At 43.0% G+C, this 13,756-nt stretch overlaps 1 pseudogene; it reads left to right on the forward strand.

Annotated features, from left to right (window-relative positions):
* The first annotated feature begins 12,822 nt into the window (after nucleotides 1-12,822).
* LOC127696274 (PRELI domain-containing protein 1, mitochondrial-like) lies at nucleotides 12,823-13,504 on the forward strand (annotated as a pseudogene).
* Nucleotides 13,505-13,756: the final 252 nt, after the last annotated feature.

The raw sequence follows: 13,756 nt of genomic DNA on the forward strand, positions 1-13,756 counted from the left end.
TTACCTCTCAGTCTCAATATTAAACTCTCATTACAGTGCTGTTCATTTAATACTTAAAAATGATTAAATCTAGTTATTTCAGGTAATTATATGAAAAGAAATATTTAGTTGTTATGGCCAGGTAATTATATGAAAAGAAATATTTAGTTGTTAGCTAGAGGTTTTATATGCTACCAGCTTCTCTAGCCATAAGGCCTCGATCTGGGTTCAAATACTTTTCTGCATTCAGAGAAAATGACACAAATGTATGTGTGTATGTATATGTGACTGTGAATGTGTATGTGTATATATACATGCATATATGATATATACACACATACATATATGTATATATATATATATATATATATATATACATATATATTATTCACATATATGGAAAAATAAATTTATACTTTTGCCCAAAGCTGGAGTAAAGGAAATCCCCAGTCTGCCCTGCTGTGCCCACAGCACTGTTACAACTCACAGAAGAATGGAACTAAAGCCAGCAAGCATGCAGCTGTCATTTAGCTATGGTCCTGGACACATGAACAGGCAGGGAGGCATTCCCATGGTTCTACTCAGCACAGTATTTCCAACAGGCTTCCCGTGGTGGTTTGAGTGAGAATCGTCCACAAAGGCTTATGGATATGACTGCTGGATTCCCAGTTGGTGGAGCTACTTGAGTAGGATTAGGTGTGGCCTCACTGGAGCAAGTGTGGCCTTGTTGGAGTGTGTTTTAGGGGTAGGCTTTAGGATTTCAGAAACCCATGCTGGGCCCAGTCTCTCTTCTCTTCTCTTCTCTTCTCTTCTCTTCTCTTCTCTTCTCTTCTCTTCTCTTCTCTTCTCTTCTCTTCTCTTCTCTTCTCTTCTCTTCTCTTCTCTTCTCTTCTCTTCTCTTCTCTTCTCTTCTCTTCTCTTCTCTTCTCCCCTCCCCTCCCCTCCCCTCCCCTTCCCTTCCCCTCCTCCCCTCCCCTACACTCCCCTCCTCTCCTGTCTTCTCCTCTCCTCTCCTCCCCATCCTCCCCCCTCCCCTCCTCTCCTCTCCTCTCCTCCCCTCTCCTCCCCTCCCCTCCCCTCTCCTCTCCTCTCCTCTCCTCCCCTCCCCTCCCCTCCCCTCCCCTCCCCTCCCCTCACCTCTCCTCTCCTCTCCTCTTCTCTCCTCTCCTCTCCTCTCCTTTCCTCTTATTTCCTCTCCTTTCCCTCCCTCTCCTCTCCTTTCCCTTCCTCTCCCTTTTTTTCTCCCTCTCCCTCTCTCTTCCTTTCCCTCTCCCTCTGCCTGCTGCCTGAAAATTATGTTGTGAAGCTCTCAGTTGCTACTCCAGCACCATGACTGTTATGTTCCTGCCATGATTGTGGAGTACCCCTCAAAACTGTAAGCAAGTCTTTATTTAAATAATTTATTTTATAAGATTGGCCATGGTGTCCCCTGATAACAATCAAATGGTGACTAAGACAGAAGTTGGTTCCAGGGACCGAGGTATTGCTGTGAGCATCTTGACCATGCTCTTGTTTAGAGGAATGTGGAAGATGTTGAGATTTTGGACTAGAAAAGCTGTTGAAACCTTTAGCAGGATTTTTTTTATTCGATATATTTTTTATTTACATTTCCAATGGTTTCCCCTTTTCTAGCCCCCCACTCCCCGAAAGTCTCACAAGCCCCCTTCTCTCCCCCTGTCCTCCCACCCACCCCTTCCCACTTCCCCGTTCTGGTTTTGCCCTATACTGCTTCACTGAGTCTTTCCAGAACAAGGGGCCACTCCTCCTTTCTTCTTGTACCTCATTTGATGTGTGGATTATGTTTTGGGTATTCCAGTTTTCTAGGTTAATATCCACTTATTAGTGAGTGCATACCATGATTCATCTTTTGAGTCTGGGTTACCTCACTTAGTATGATGTTCCCCAACTCCATCCATTTGCTTAAGAATTTCATGAATTCATTGTTTCTAATGGCTGAATAGTACTCCATTGTGTATATATACCACATTTATATTATATATACCGCATCTACTCTTCTGTTGAGTGATACCTGGGTTCTTTCCAGCTTCTGGCAATTATAAATAGGGCTGCTATGAACATAGTGGAACATGTATCCTTATTACATGCTGGGGAATCTTTTGGGTATATGCCCAGGAGTGGTATAGCAGGATCTTCTGGAAGTGAGGTGCCCAGTTTTCAGAGGAACCACCAGACTGATTTCCAGAGTGGTTGTACCAATTTGCAACCCCACCAGCAGTGGAGGAGTGTTCCTCTTTCTCCACATCCTCGCCAACACCTGCTGTCTCCTGAATTTTTAATCTTAGCCATTCAGACTAGTGTAAGGTGAAATCTCAGGGTTGTTTTGATTTTCATTTCCCTAATGACTAATGAAGTTGAGCATTTTTAAGATGTTTCTCCACCATCCGAAGTTCTTCAGGTGAGAATTCTTTGTTTAACTCTATACCCCATTTTTTAATAGGATTGTTTGGTTTTCTGGAGTCTAACTTCTTGAGTTCTTTATATATATTGGATATTAGCCCTCTATCTGATGTAGGATTGGGGAAGATCTTTTCCCAATTTGTTGGTTGCCGATTTGTCCTTTTGATGGGGTCCTTTGCCTTACAGAAAGTTTGTAATTTTATGAGGTCCCATTTGTCAATTCTTGATCTTAGAGCATCTGTTCAGAAACTTTCCCCTGTACCGATGTCCTCAAGGGTCTTCCCCAGTTTCTTTTTTATTAGCTTTGGAGTGTCTGGCTTTATGTGGAGGTCCTTGATCCATTTGGATTTCAGCTTAGTACAAGGAGACAAGGATAGATAAATTCGTATTCTTCTGCATGTTGACTTCCAGTTGAACCAGCAGCATTTGTTGAAAAGGCTATCTTTTTTCCATTGGATATTTTCAGCCCCTTTATCGAGGATCAAGTGGCCATAGGTGTGTGGGTTCATTTCTGGATCTTCAATCCTGTTCCATTAATCTGCCTGCCTGTCACTGTACCAATACCATGCATTTTTTTTAACACTATTGCTCTGTAGTATTGTTTGAGGTTGGGGATACTGATTCCCCCAGAGGCCATCTTAGTAGGGGCCTTGCTCGAGTGGTTTCAGAGGGCAAGAGTAATAGCAAGTGGCCTGGAGACCATTATTGTGATATTTTGGAAGGGAATGTGGCTATTTTCCACTCAGTTCCAAAAGAAAAAAAAAATCTGCCAAAGAGTAAATCGAAGCAATTTGGAGAGGAGATTTCCAGAAAACCGAGTATTGACTGTGTTACATGGTTTTTAGCTGTCACTCTCATGCAGATCTACGATGAAAAGGAGCAACTGGGGTAAAGAGAACTACAAACTGTACAGCGTGAGGAAGCAAAGGACCACCAGGAAAGGTAGTGTGGGAGCCAAGACCTGCGCTCAAGGTGATGAGAAATTCAAAGCTAACCCAGTGCTAAGTGGAGAAAATATAATCCTGGGAGGGGCCAGGCTCTGGCTCCAGCGAGCCTAAGAAGTTGGCATCATCATTAACTCTGCCTCTTCTCCCACGGCCTGTCTCAAGGCCTGTAGAGTATTCCTGCCTCACGAGACCTTTGATTTGATTGTATGCTTTGAGGCATATATCATGATATAACATGTATATGTACATAAAATGATCATCGAGCCTTACTGAACTGGTGCTAGAATACAGGTTGAGTATCGATAACCCAAAAATCCAAAATCAACAATACTTTCCAACACGATTCTTCTTCCGTAAGACACACCGTGTGCCTTTACTCACTCCTCTGTCAGGAGGATCTCAGTGTTGTACATTTTGACTGTTGTGATTTTGCAGCAAGAAGGATGCAGTAAGGCCCTGGTCCACTCTTTGCATCCATCTCAGGGGTGGGGAATTGCTGACCACCCGCTTCTTCTGTTCCCATTACTTTGTGGAACCTTTGAACTGTCTTCTGTAATCACCACACTAATTTACTTTCATATTTCCTATTCTTGGCAGTTCACATGAGTTTATTTTCCTTTGTATCCTCACTAAAGATAATTGTTGGTATAACATTTTGCAACCTACTTTGAATAAGGGTTCAACCTCTCCTCTAGCCCACCACCCAGCAGAGGTAGTGGAAGAGAAAAGATATTAGGATACGGGGGAAGTAGATCTTTTCAGCAATAGTTCTTTGGGAGCAAGCTCGGTCTTCATTGCTAGCAGTTCAGTCCCATAGCAAGCACCAAATATGACTCAGCAGTCACAGACCAGTCCTCTCAACAGGCAGACACCAGACACGAACCAGCAGCTGTTGTTCAATCCTGAAGAAACTGCCAGGCTTGCCAACTGGCCTGAGGTAGGGCCATAGAAGCTGCAAGCTGCTACAGGAACGTCAGTTCTGTGGCAAGTTTTTCTCTGGTGTCAACACAAATGGCACTCAGCAATGCTATGTAAGGGGAACCAATACATGCCTGTCTTTAGTGAAGAATAGTGAGGCAGAGCAAACCAAACCAAGGCTCTTGCTTGTCTCCCACTGTCTGTAGGAGTCGTATTTATACTTCTTTTTTAAAATAAAGATTTATTTATTATTATATGTAACTTTAGACACCCTAGAAGAGGGCGGCAGATCTCATTATGAATGGTTGTGAGCCACCACGTGGTTGCTGGGATTTGAACTCAGGACCTTCGTAAGAGCAGTCAGTGCTCTTACCCACTGAGCCATCTCACCAGTCCCAGTATTTATACTCCTTCATCATGGGTTCTCACACATGTCTGCTATATCAAAACATCTTTTCTCCTTTAGGAAAACATTCTTTCATGTGCTTACTTTAGCAAGACATCCTTTTATCTATGTGCCTCAACAAAACATTATTTGACATTACTAACTTTATAAAGAAACTAGAAGTTTTCACTTCAGGTAATGCTATATTCTATTCTAGTAAATTTGTGTATAAACCTAAATTTCATCATGTGGAATTTCCTGTACATAGCGCATTATTCCTCTGGCAGTGTCAGAGTTTGGAGTATTTTTGATTAGAGATACTGAAGCTTATGTTCCAGCCCCAGCTCAGTAGGGCTTATGACAGAATCCTGATGGTTTTACACCAATGCATTTATTAATTCTGCAATCATTGAAGTCACTATGTTTACTGCATGTCACCCTGTGACTTCCAGAGGTCCAGAGGTCCTTGACAAGAAGATAGGGAATATACATTTTGTTTATTCACCCACTCGGGATCTAGGAGAGGGAGCTAGGCCGAGGTGGGTAAGACACTGGAAGCTCCGGGAGTCTTTAACCTCGTCCTGTGTTTAACTGAGTCTTACCACTGTAGGGACCTCAGCTTCCTACAGTGATATGGTGATATGGCTATAGCAACAGTATCCCTGAGCAGCAGTGTATAGCTAGGACTCTGGGGCCGGGAAAAGCCCTGGTGCGTGGTGCCTGTTAGTTTCCTCCTGTGAACATTCCTAGCATTGGCAAATTCATTATGTTTACATGATGTTCCTGGAATGAAACTTCACCATGACACATGACCCTGTGGACCGACCAAGAGCCTGCTCTTGCGTGTCTAGATGAGGAAAGATGGTGGAAGTTCCCCGTAAACTTAGAGGGTGGACCTAGCTGAGGCTCCTCTCAGGGCCCCGGATTCAGCTTCTAGTGCTGTCTAAAGCGAGGGCTGCTATCAGGACTCCCTGGCCCTTCATTTCTACCACAGCGTCCTACCCAGTGAACAGCTGCAGAGACTTTCGAAAGCCCAGATTTCAAGTTCAGCTGAGGCTGCTTGGCAGTTGGTCCTTGAAGATGCCAGTCAACTCCTCAGCCTCATCCCAAGCTTGAGTGATTAGAATGTAAAGTCGTCCTTCTCCTGTATCGTCCTGGCTCTGAAATGTGAAGAGAAAGAATCTGGGTTTCTTTAACTTAGTTGTTTGTTTATAGTTTTCCCAGATTTTCATGTTTTTTTTTTCCCTCAAGATTTTTGACTCTCATAAGAAAACACTAGGGGCTGGAGAGATGGCTCAGAGGTTAAGAGCACTGATTGCTCTTCCAGAGGTCCTGAGTTCAATTCCCAGCAACCGCATGTTGGCTCACTACCATCTGTAATAAGGTCCAATGCCTTCTTCTGGTATGTGTGAAAACAGTGACAGTGTGCTCACATATATAAAATAAACAAATCTTAAAAAAAGGAAAGGAAAAGACTGGTTAGTTTAATAGAACTTATTGTTTGTAAATCCATGTGGGCTTCAAGGAGCAAACACTTTCTCTGCTAATTACCTAAGAGTCAGCAGTGTGCTCATTAGGCAATGAGTTTTGTAAGCCATAGGCTTAATTTTAATCTTGAATTCTCATTCTTTTCAATCAAAATAAACAGAAAGGAAGGAAAGAAGGAAGAGGGGGTCCATAGGAGAGAGGGTTAGAGGAAGTATGGGGGAGGGGAAGAGAAGAGGAGGTGAGGCAGGAAGCAGGGAGGGAGCGGGGGTGGGAAGGACCATCTCTTCTGGATTCTGTTTTCTAGAGTTGGGTGCGTCCTCTCTTCCTGAACACTCAAGATTCTGTGTTTTAACCTCTGCACATGAGAGACTAATCAGAATTCCCAGGAGCACCGTAATTCGCTTTGAATACTGTTTGCAAACACAAACTGAAAGAAGGCATGTAACCCTGAAAAACTTGACTCAGCAATGGGCACCATCTCTCAGGATCATGGCTCCTTTGCAGCCGAGGTTGGTGGAAGTATCTCCTGGACGCCCGTTCTGTGTAGCCCATTGAGGTCACCAAGGCTGACTTTAGAGTCCAGTGTCTATGCAAAGGACTGTGCAGGTGAGGGAATGGTGGTGTGCATGGGGTGTAGGCGCTGCAAACTTAAAAGCTGGCCTGCTCCTTGGCAGCGAGCTTAGAATCAGCCACAGGACAAGGGAAGCGTGTAAAGAAAATGCAGGCATGACCGATGGCTAGCCTATGTGAGGCACTGATCTTCTAAATAAGAAGCATGGCGCTCCATGTTCCTGAGTATTCTCTGAAGTTAGAACACTGAATTCTGAAGTGGTATGAGGAGCCGGTAGCTGGCTGCCTGAGGATTCTACCCTCTCCTTGACTTCGTTTATGTTCATAGAGACCCTAGTGGTTGAGCACTCACTGTCAAGGTAATGTGCTAGCCAGTCACAGTTGATGGGCTGCCACTATGTAAGTGTTTGTTCACACACAATAAAGCAGACTGTTCCCAGAAACCATCCCAGAGTGGTCATTTCCAGACCCCTTGCTGACCTATTGGCCTTGAAGTCTTGGGAAGGGTGGGGGAAGGGGAGAATACCCAGTATTGACAGCAGAAGAGCAAGAACCTGAGAGAAGACCTGAAAGTCTTCTGAGTTACAAACCTGCCAATAAAAAACACTTCTAAATTAGATAGCAATGAATTCAGGAATGAATAGACTGTTTTTGCATGCTCATGTAGAAGCCAGAGTTTGATGTTGGAGGGCTTCCCCAATTGCTCTCCATCTTATTTCTTGAGGAATAAGCTTTGAATGAACTTAGAGCTCACTGATGACCTAGAAGGGCCGGGCAGCAAGCCGATGACGTCATCCCCAGCAAGCTGATGACGTCATCCCCCTAGCTCTACTGCACATGGCTACGCCCTGCTTTTTACCGAGAACCCTCAGAACTGAACTCTGCTTCTCATGCCTGCATGCCGAGTGCTTTACTTTCCGAGCCATCTCCACAGGCCCACAGAAAACTGTTTTCTTGGTCAGGTGGAATTGCAGCGAGCATCCAGAAATCAAACTCGATTATACTAAGTTGGTGACTGTGGAATTCTTCCTTGATGAGATTATAATCTCCTTTAACATCTTGTTGGAAATTGTTACTGTGATCTTCGATTTTGTAATTTTTTAATAACGTTATTTTTCCCCTCCTTTGGAATAGGCAGTGTTTCCACTTCGAGACTGTCAACATCTCTGCCACTTCCTGCACTTAGGCAAAAATTACAAACACAGAGCAGAGTTTGCATTTGCAAAGCTTCCAGCGCTCTGACAACTCTCCTTGAACTGCTGTCTGGGACTCTGGGCCTGCTGCCCCTGCCATCACGGTCACTCAAGCCTCTCAGGTGGGCGAGGAGGCTGCCCCTCCCCTCGGCGGATTTCTTTGCATGCTGAACCACAGGCAGGATACCTGTTTGCTGTCAGCCTGTCTCGTGGCTGGTAAAAGAGGTCATGTGCTGTCACTGAATGCAGCCTTCGGTGAAGTGCAGACTGAGAGAGATATGCAAATGAAGCTAGCCAACAGTGAGCTTTAATTGATCTAGATGAAGTGCCTTTGGATCTTAAATTATCTGAAAACTCCCAAGGCCCCCTCTCACCCCTTTCAAGCCCAGCATAAAGTTCATTAGCTCAGAAGTGGTGCTCCACAAGATCCTGGGATAATTGGGACTTTGATATGGCACTGCCTGCTCGAGTTTAAGCCAAAGAAATGATGGAAGCCTTTGAAGTCTTAGTAATTTAAAAAATACATTAGAGGTTAACTGGTCCATAATTGAAGATATTTATGGGATGTAGTATAACACTCACACACACATATACAACTCACAGTGATAGGATCAGGTAATTGGCACATCCAGAACCTCAAACATTTGTCATTTCTTCATGGGAAGAACATCCAAAATGCTCTCTGCTTTTTATTTTGAAAGATGTAATTGTTTCAACTATAATTATCCTCTCCTATGACAAGGCATTAGCTGTTATTCCTAGTCTGCTTCCTTGTACCCACTGAGCATATTTTTTCCACATCTCTCTCATCCTTTAGTAGTTATTATTCTGAATTTATCCCAACCATGTTAGTTTCCTGATATGGACCATGAGGGACCTGCCTTATTTTAGTTAGCGTGACATTCTCTAAGCTGGTCTGTGTTGCTACAAGATGAAAATCTCCATTCTTTCTCATGAGTGTTTCACATCCTATTGTAGAGCAAATAGTCTACATTTTCTTTATCCATTCCTCTATTGACAGAAAGCGACTCTGGTGTACTATGATTGTTAATAATGCTTCAGTGGACATGGAGTGTAGATATTGCTTCAACATGCTCTTTCTTTTGGATAAATCCTCCAGGGTCGTAGTTCTGTTTGTAGTTCTTTGGTTTGAGGGACCTCCATACCATTGTCCACATAGCTGTGTGGATTATTTTGCCAACACCTGTGTACTAGGGTTCCCTTTCTCCATATCTTCACATACTTACCAGATCGTGGGGGCAGGGGGTGTTGCTTTGGTAGTAGCCACACATGATATCTCAATGTGGCTTTAAGTACTATTTCCTCCATGAATATTGATGCTAAACAATTTTCCAGGTATACCCTGGCCATCTGTATAACGTCTTCTGAGAAATGGTTATTGATACCAGTGGCCCATTTTAAAATAACACTTTCTTTTATTCTTTTGATTTTAGCTGTTATAATTATTGAGATTTTATACTGATTTGGGGGGATATTAGTCCTTTTCATATGAATAATTCCAAATATATATTATTATCTTGTAGATTGCCTTCTTATGCTTTTGAATATTTCCTTTGCTGGGAAGAAACTTTTTAGTTTGCTAATAGTCCCTTTTGTCTATTCTTGCTTTTATTGCCTGGGCTTTTGGGGAATTATGAAAAACATTCCTTTGCCCTTTCCCTATATCCTGAAGTGTTTCTCCCATTTTATTCTAGCAGTTTCTGGGGCTTAGATCTTATATTTAAATCTTTGATCTATTGTTAATTGATTGTTTTCTGATATACAGAGATTTTGTTTCTTCATTTTTGTTTATGCAAAAAAAATATTTGAACCACTGTATGTGCACAAGTACAAGTAAAAAATTTGGATCCTGTTGGTTTCCAATCAAAGTCTATGCATTTCATATTGGAAAGACTCAGGAATGTAACACAGGCAAGAATTAGCTTGCTCTATAGTTAATAGAAGCTGTCAAGACTTAATTATCAGGGTTCACGTTGTATGTGGTAAGTATTTACTAGTTTTACAAACAGTAAATAGAGGCTATTGGTGAAGCCTAATTACAGTGGAAGATAGCAGCGTTTTGGAGATGCCAGTACCATGTGATGACCACCAAGAACAGCAGCAGCAGTGGAGTACAGGCAGCTGGAGCCTAGAAGACAAGCTGTGTGCTACAAAGGGCAGAGCTGGAGAAGTGACCCAAGCCCTTGGAGGAGCCCAGAAGATCGTGAGTTGGATCCCAGACATTGAACCATTGGAGTTTGAGTTTTGCTTTTGGTTGTTACTGTGCCCTGATATGTTTCCCTCTTGAAGGAAGAAAGTATTTTAGTGAAGCCCACAGTTGAGAGACTTTGAATTTTTAAAAGACTTTGAATTTTAAAGATATTGGACATTTTAAGGTGATTGAACTTTTAATATGTAAAGACTGTGGGACTTTTAAAGTAATTTAGATCTTGGGGACGAATAAGAAAGTAATTGAGGCTTAATAGTGATGTGTTTGTGTGTCAAGTTGACAAGAGGTCAATTGTACTGGCTAGTTTCGTGTGTCAATTTGACACAGGCTGGAGTTATCACAGAGAAAGGAGTTTCAGTTGGGGAAATGCCTCCATGAGATCCAGTTGTGGGGCATTTTCTCAATTAGTGATCAAGTGGGGAGGGCCCCTTGTGGATGGTACCACCTTTGGGCTGGTGCTCTTGGGTACTATAAGAGAGCAGGCTGAGCTAGCCAGGGGAAGCAAGCCAGTAAGAAACATCCCTCCATGGCTTCTACATCAGCTCCTGCTTCCTGACCTGCTTGAGTTCCAGTCCTGACTTCCTTTAGTGATGAACTGCAACATGGAAGTGTAAGCTCAATAAACCCTTTCCTCCCCAACTTGCTTCTTGATCCTGATGTTTGTGCAGGAATAGAAATCCTGACTAAGACAAACAAAACAAAACAAACAAACAAACAAAAAACAACAAAAAACCCCCAAGATCTCTATATGGGGTTGAATGTTTTAGTTTTTTTCAATTGCAGTAAAGAAACAGATACATCAGATTTAACCATTCATTGTCTTAGGGTTTTTATTGTTATGATTAAACACCATGACCAGTGGCAACTTTGGGAGGAAAGGGTTTATTTCAGCCTATAGCTCTCAGGTCATGTCAGGTCATATCCTGGCAGTGAGGGCAGAAACTCAAGGCAGGAATGTGGAGAAAAGAACTGAAGTAGAGGCCATGGAGGAGCGCTGCTTACTGGCTTGCTCCTCGTGGCTGGTTCAGTTTGCTTTCTTATAGTGCCGAGAACCACTGGCTAGGAGTGGCGCCACCCACAATGGTTGGAACTTCCCACATCAGTAATTAAGAAAATGTCCTATTGGCTTGCTCATAGGACAATATTATGGATATTTTCCTGACAATTTTCTTTCTTCCTAGATGATTATACCTTGTATTGAGTGAATACAAAAAGATATCTTTTTGGTATTTCTGTAGTATAAAGAAGTCATCATTGAAGAGACAGTAAAGGAATATTCAATAAAAGTATAGAGAAAACAATAACAGGGGTCAACAGCTACTTCATACAACTGTCTTGACCTTTGTGTTTTGTGTGTGCTTTTATTTTATATGTGTGTGCTTTCCTGCAAGCTGAGTCCCCACCCCCAGCCCCCTGCTTACCATAGTCTATTCCTTCTGTGGATTGCAGCGATGAAACTCAGGTCTTCAGGAATGGTATGGAGAGACCCACTTAGTCATCTCACCAGCCCTAAATACTTTTTTCTTACTTCCTATTTTTGTAGTGCTGTGTTTTTATTATTATTTTTGCCTTTGTTTGTAATTTGTGCTGACTTTTTGGAGGGGTTTGGAACAAAGGTCTACTTTGCTTCCCAATTTTGTATTTATAATTTTACTTTTCTTAAGAAAGCAAAATCTTAAAAGAGAACATCTTTCCAAGTGATGCTTTCTTCATCTGTCTCACAGACTAATACATTATTTACTGAGAGGTTGTGAAGTGTGTGTGTGTATGTGTGTATTTTGGAGTTATGGCTTTACTTGGGGAATTAGTTCAGCTTCTAAGAGCTGGCAATTATAAGAAAGAAAGAATGGGCTGCCTCCCGGTTTGTTTTCAGGATCCAGTGAGGTCAAGTGACCTGTGGGAGGATGCTTTAAATGACCAACTGTCAGCTGTCAGCTTGCCACGCCCACTCTGACAAAGATACGCCCTCTGTTCTATTCTCCTCTCACTAGTAAGGTGTCTGTGGGCCTACTTATCTTTGCCAGAAACATTGGGAAATATATGAAACTTGCAGAATTCCTGTAGACTTCCACTGGGTGAACACTCTTTCATCACAGAAATATAGTTGTTTCATCATGAATGTCAACTCTCAATGTCAAATGCCACCTCTGAAGAACTACAGGTCATTATGAAGACCATTCCTGGTGAATGTTTCCTTTCACCAACATATGTTTATTATTTTTGTATTTACACTTGTGTGAATCCTTTATTTCATAGCCGTGAATGATGAGGACCTTGCTGTTTAGTTGATGGCATTTTGTGTTTTAGTGAAGTGCTAAGAATAAGAAGTGCAGCATGTAGCTATGTCTTAATCATTTTGTTCCATCATGTGTACTGTGGGAGTGCATCAGGTCAAATAGGCAATCGGAAGCACCAGCAAATGTGAAGAAATTGTAAGCATCATATAATTTTGATAATGTCAGTTACGAAAGTATGTTTGTGTCATATTTTAGTCTGTGGCTTTTCTTATCCTTTCATATCTTAGAGTTTAAATTGTGTTAAATAATCTTTGGGGAAAAAAGATCCGTAGCCCCTCATGGCTGCAGTAGTGACCTGGGCAGGGCACAGAGGTGACTTAGCTGTGAGTCTGGTGAGCCACATCCCTCCAGATTCTGCACTCTGATGCAGTGTGGGTGCTGAACCTGTCTGGCCTGTATGACAGTGCAGCATTTCTTGGGCCACAGAATACTCCTGAGTTCCTGAAACCAATCGTTCACTGCCTTCTGGCAATGGTACCTGAATCCCTATATCAAACATGTCTGAAGTGAAGACATTGTGCACCTGAGGTGACCCTTGACCAGAAACCTCTGTCCCAGAGACTCCTGACCAAGACCAACATGACCCATGATGCCATGCTGGGCAGAGCCACTGTCAACACTGCTCCCTTGGACCACATCCTGGAAGAATCCATTGAGGACCCACAGACTTAGACCATGACCAGCTTTACCTGGAACAGCAACCACACCCCACTGGCGGTTGTGGAGAAACACTGCATTTACTGTGTGAACTCTAATGACAGCTGTTGGACTGAAATCCCTTGGCAAGCCCGGGTCTCTTCTAGCTTATTTGATGTGTCCAGAGGCGCCCAGGAATTCATTCTTGACTGCTTCAGAAGCAATGTGACCAAGACATTGAAGGGCTTTGAGTACATCTTGGCCAAACTACATGATGAGGCTCCTTCTAAAACTCTGTGGAGACATCAATAGAGGCCAAAGAGACAGCAAAGGAGGCTGTGCTGGCAGCTACAGAGGAGGACAAGGACCTGGCCCATGAGGCCACCACCACATAACAGCAGCAGATCACTCAGTCTTCTCTCCCTTCTCCACACTGTACTTGATTATTAAAAATCAATCTCGAGCCCTTTCTGTTATCTGTGTAGTGGGTCAGGACGGTGTCCTGTTCACTCCCTGCAGTACACCAGGCTCAATATCCCCTGAGCCATCCTGCTTCTTCTCCCACTGGGCTGAGGCACAGTGACCTTCCCGGGGCCACAAGCAGTGCATAGGTTAAAGCGGTAATACACTGTAGCCTGTACACTCCACTAGGGCAGAGTTCCTTGTGTTGTTCTCTCCTGTGTCCCAAGTACCAT

This window comes from Apodemus sylvaticus, chromosome 11 (assembly GCF_947179515.1).
Source record: "Apodemus sylvaticus chromosome 11, mApoSyl1.1, whole genome shotgun sequence".
Classification (NCBI taxonomy): Eukaryota; Metazoa; Chordata; class Mammalia; order Rodentia; family Muridae; genus Apodemus; species Apodemus sylvaticus.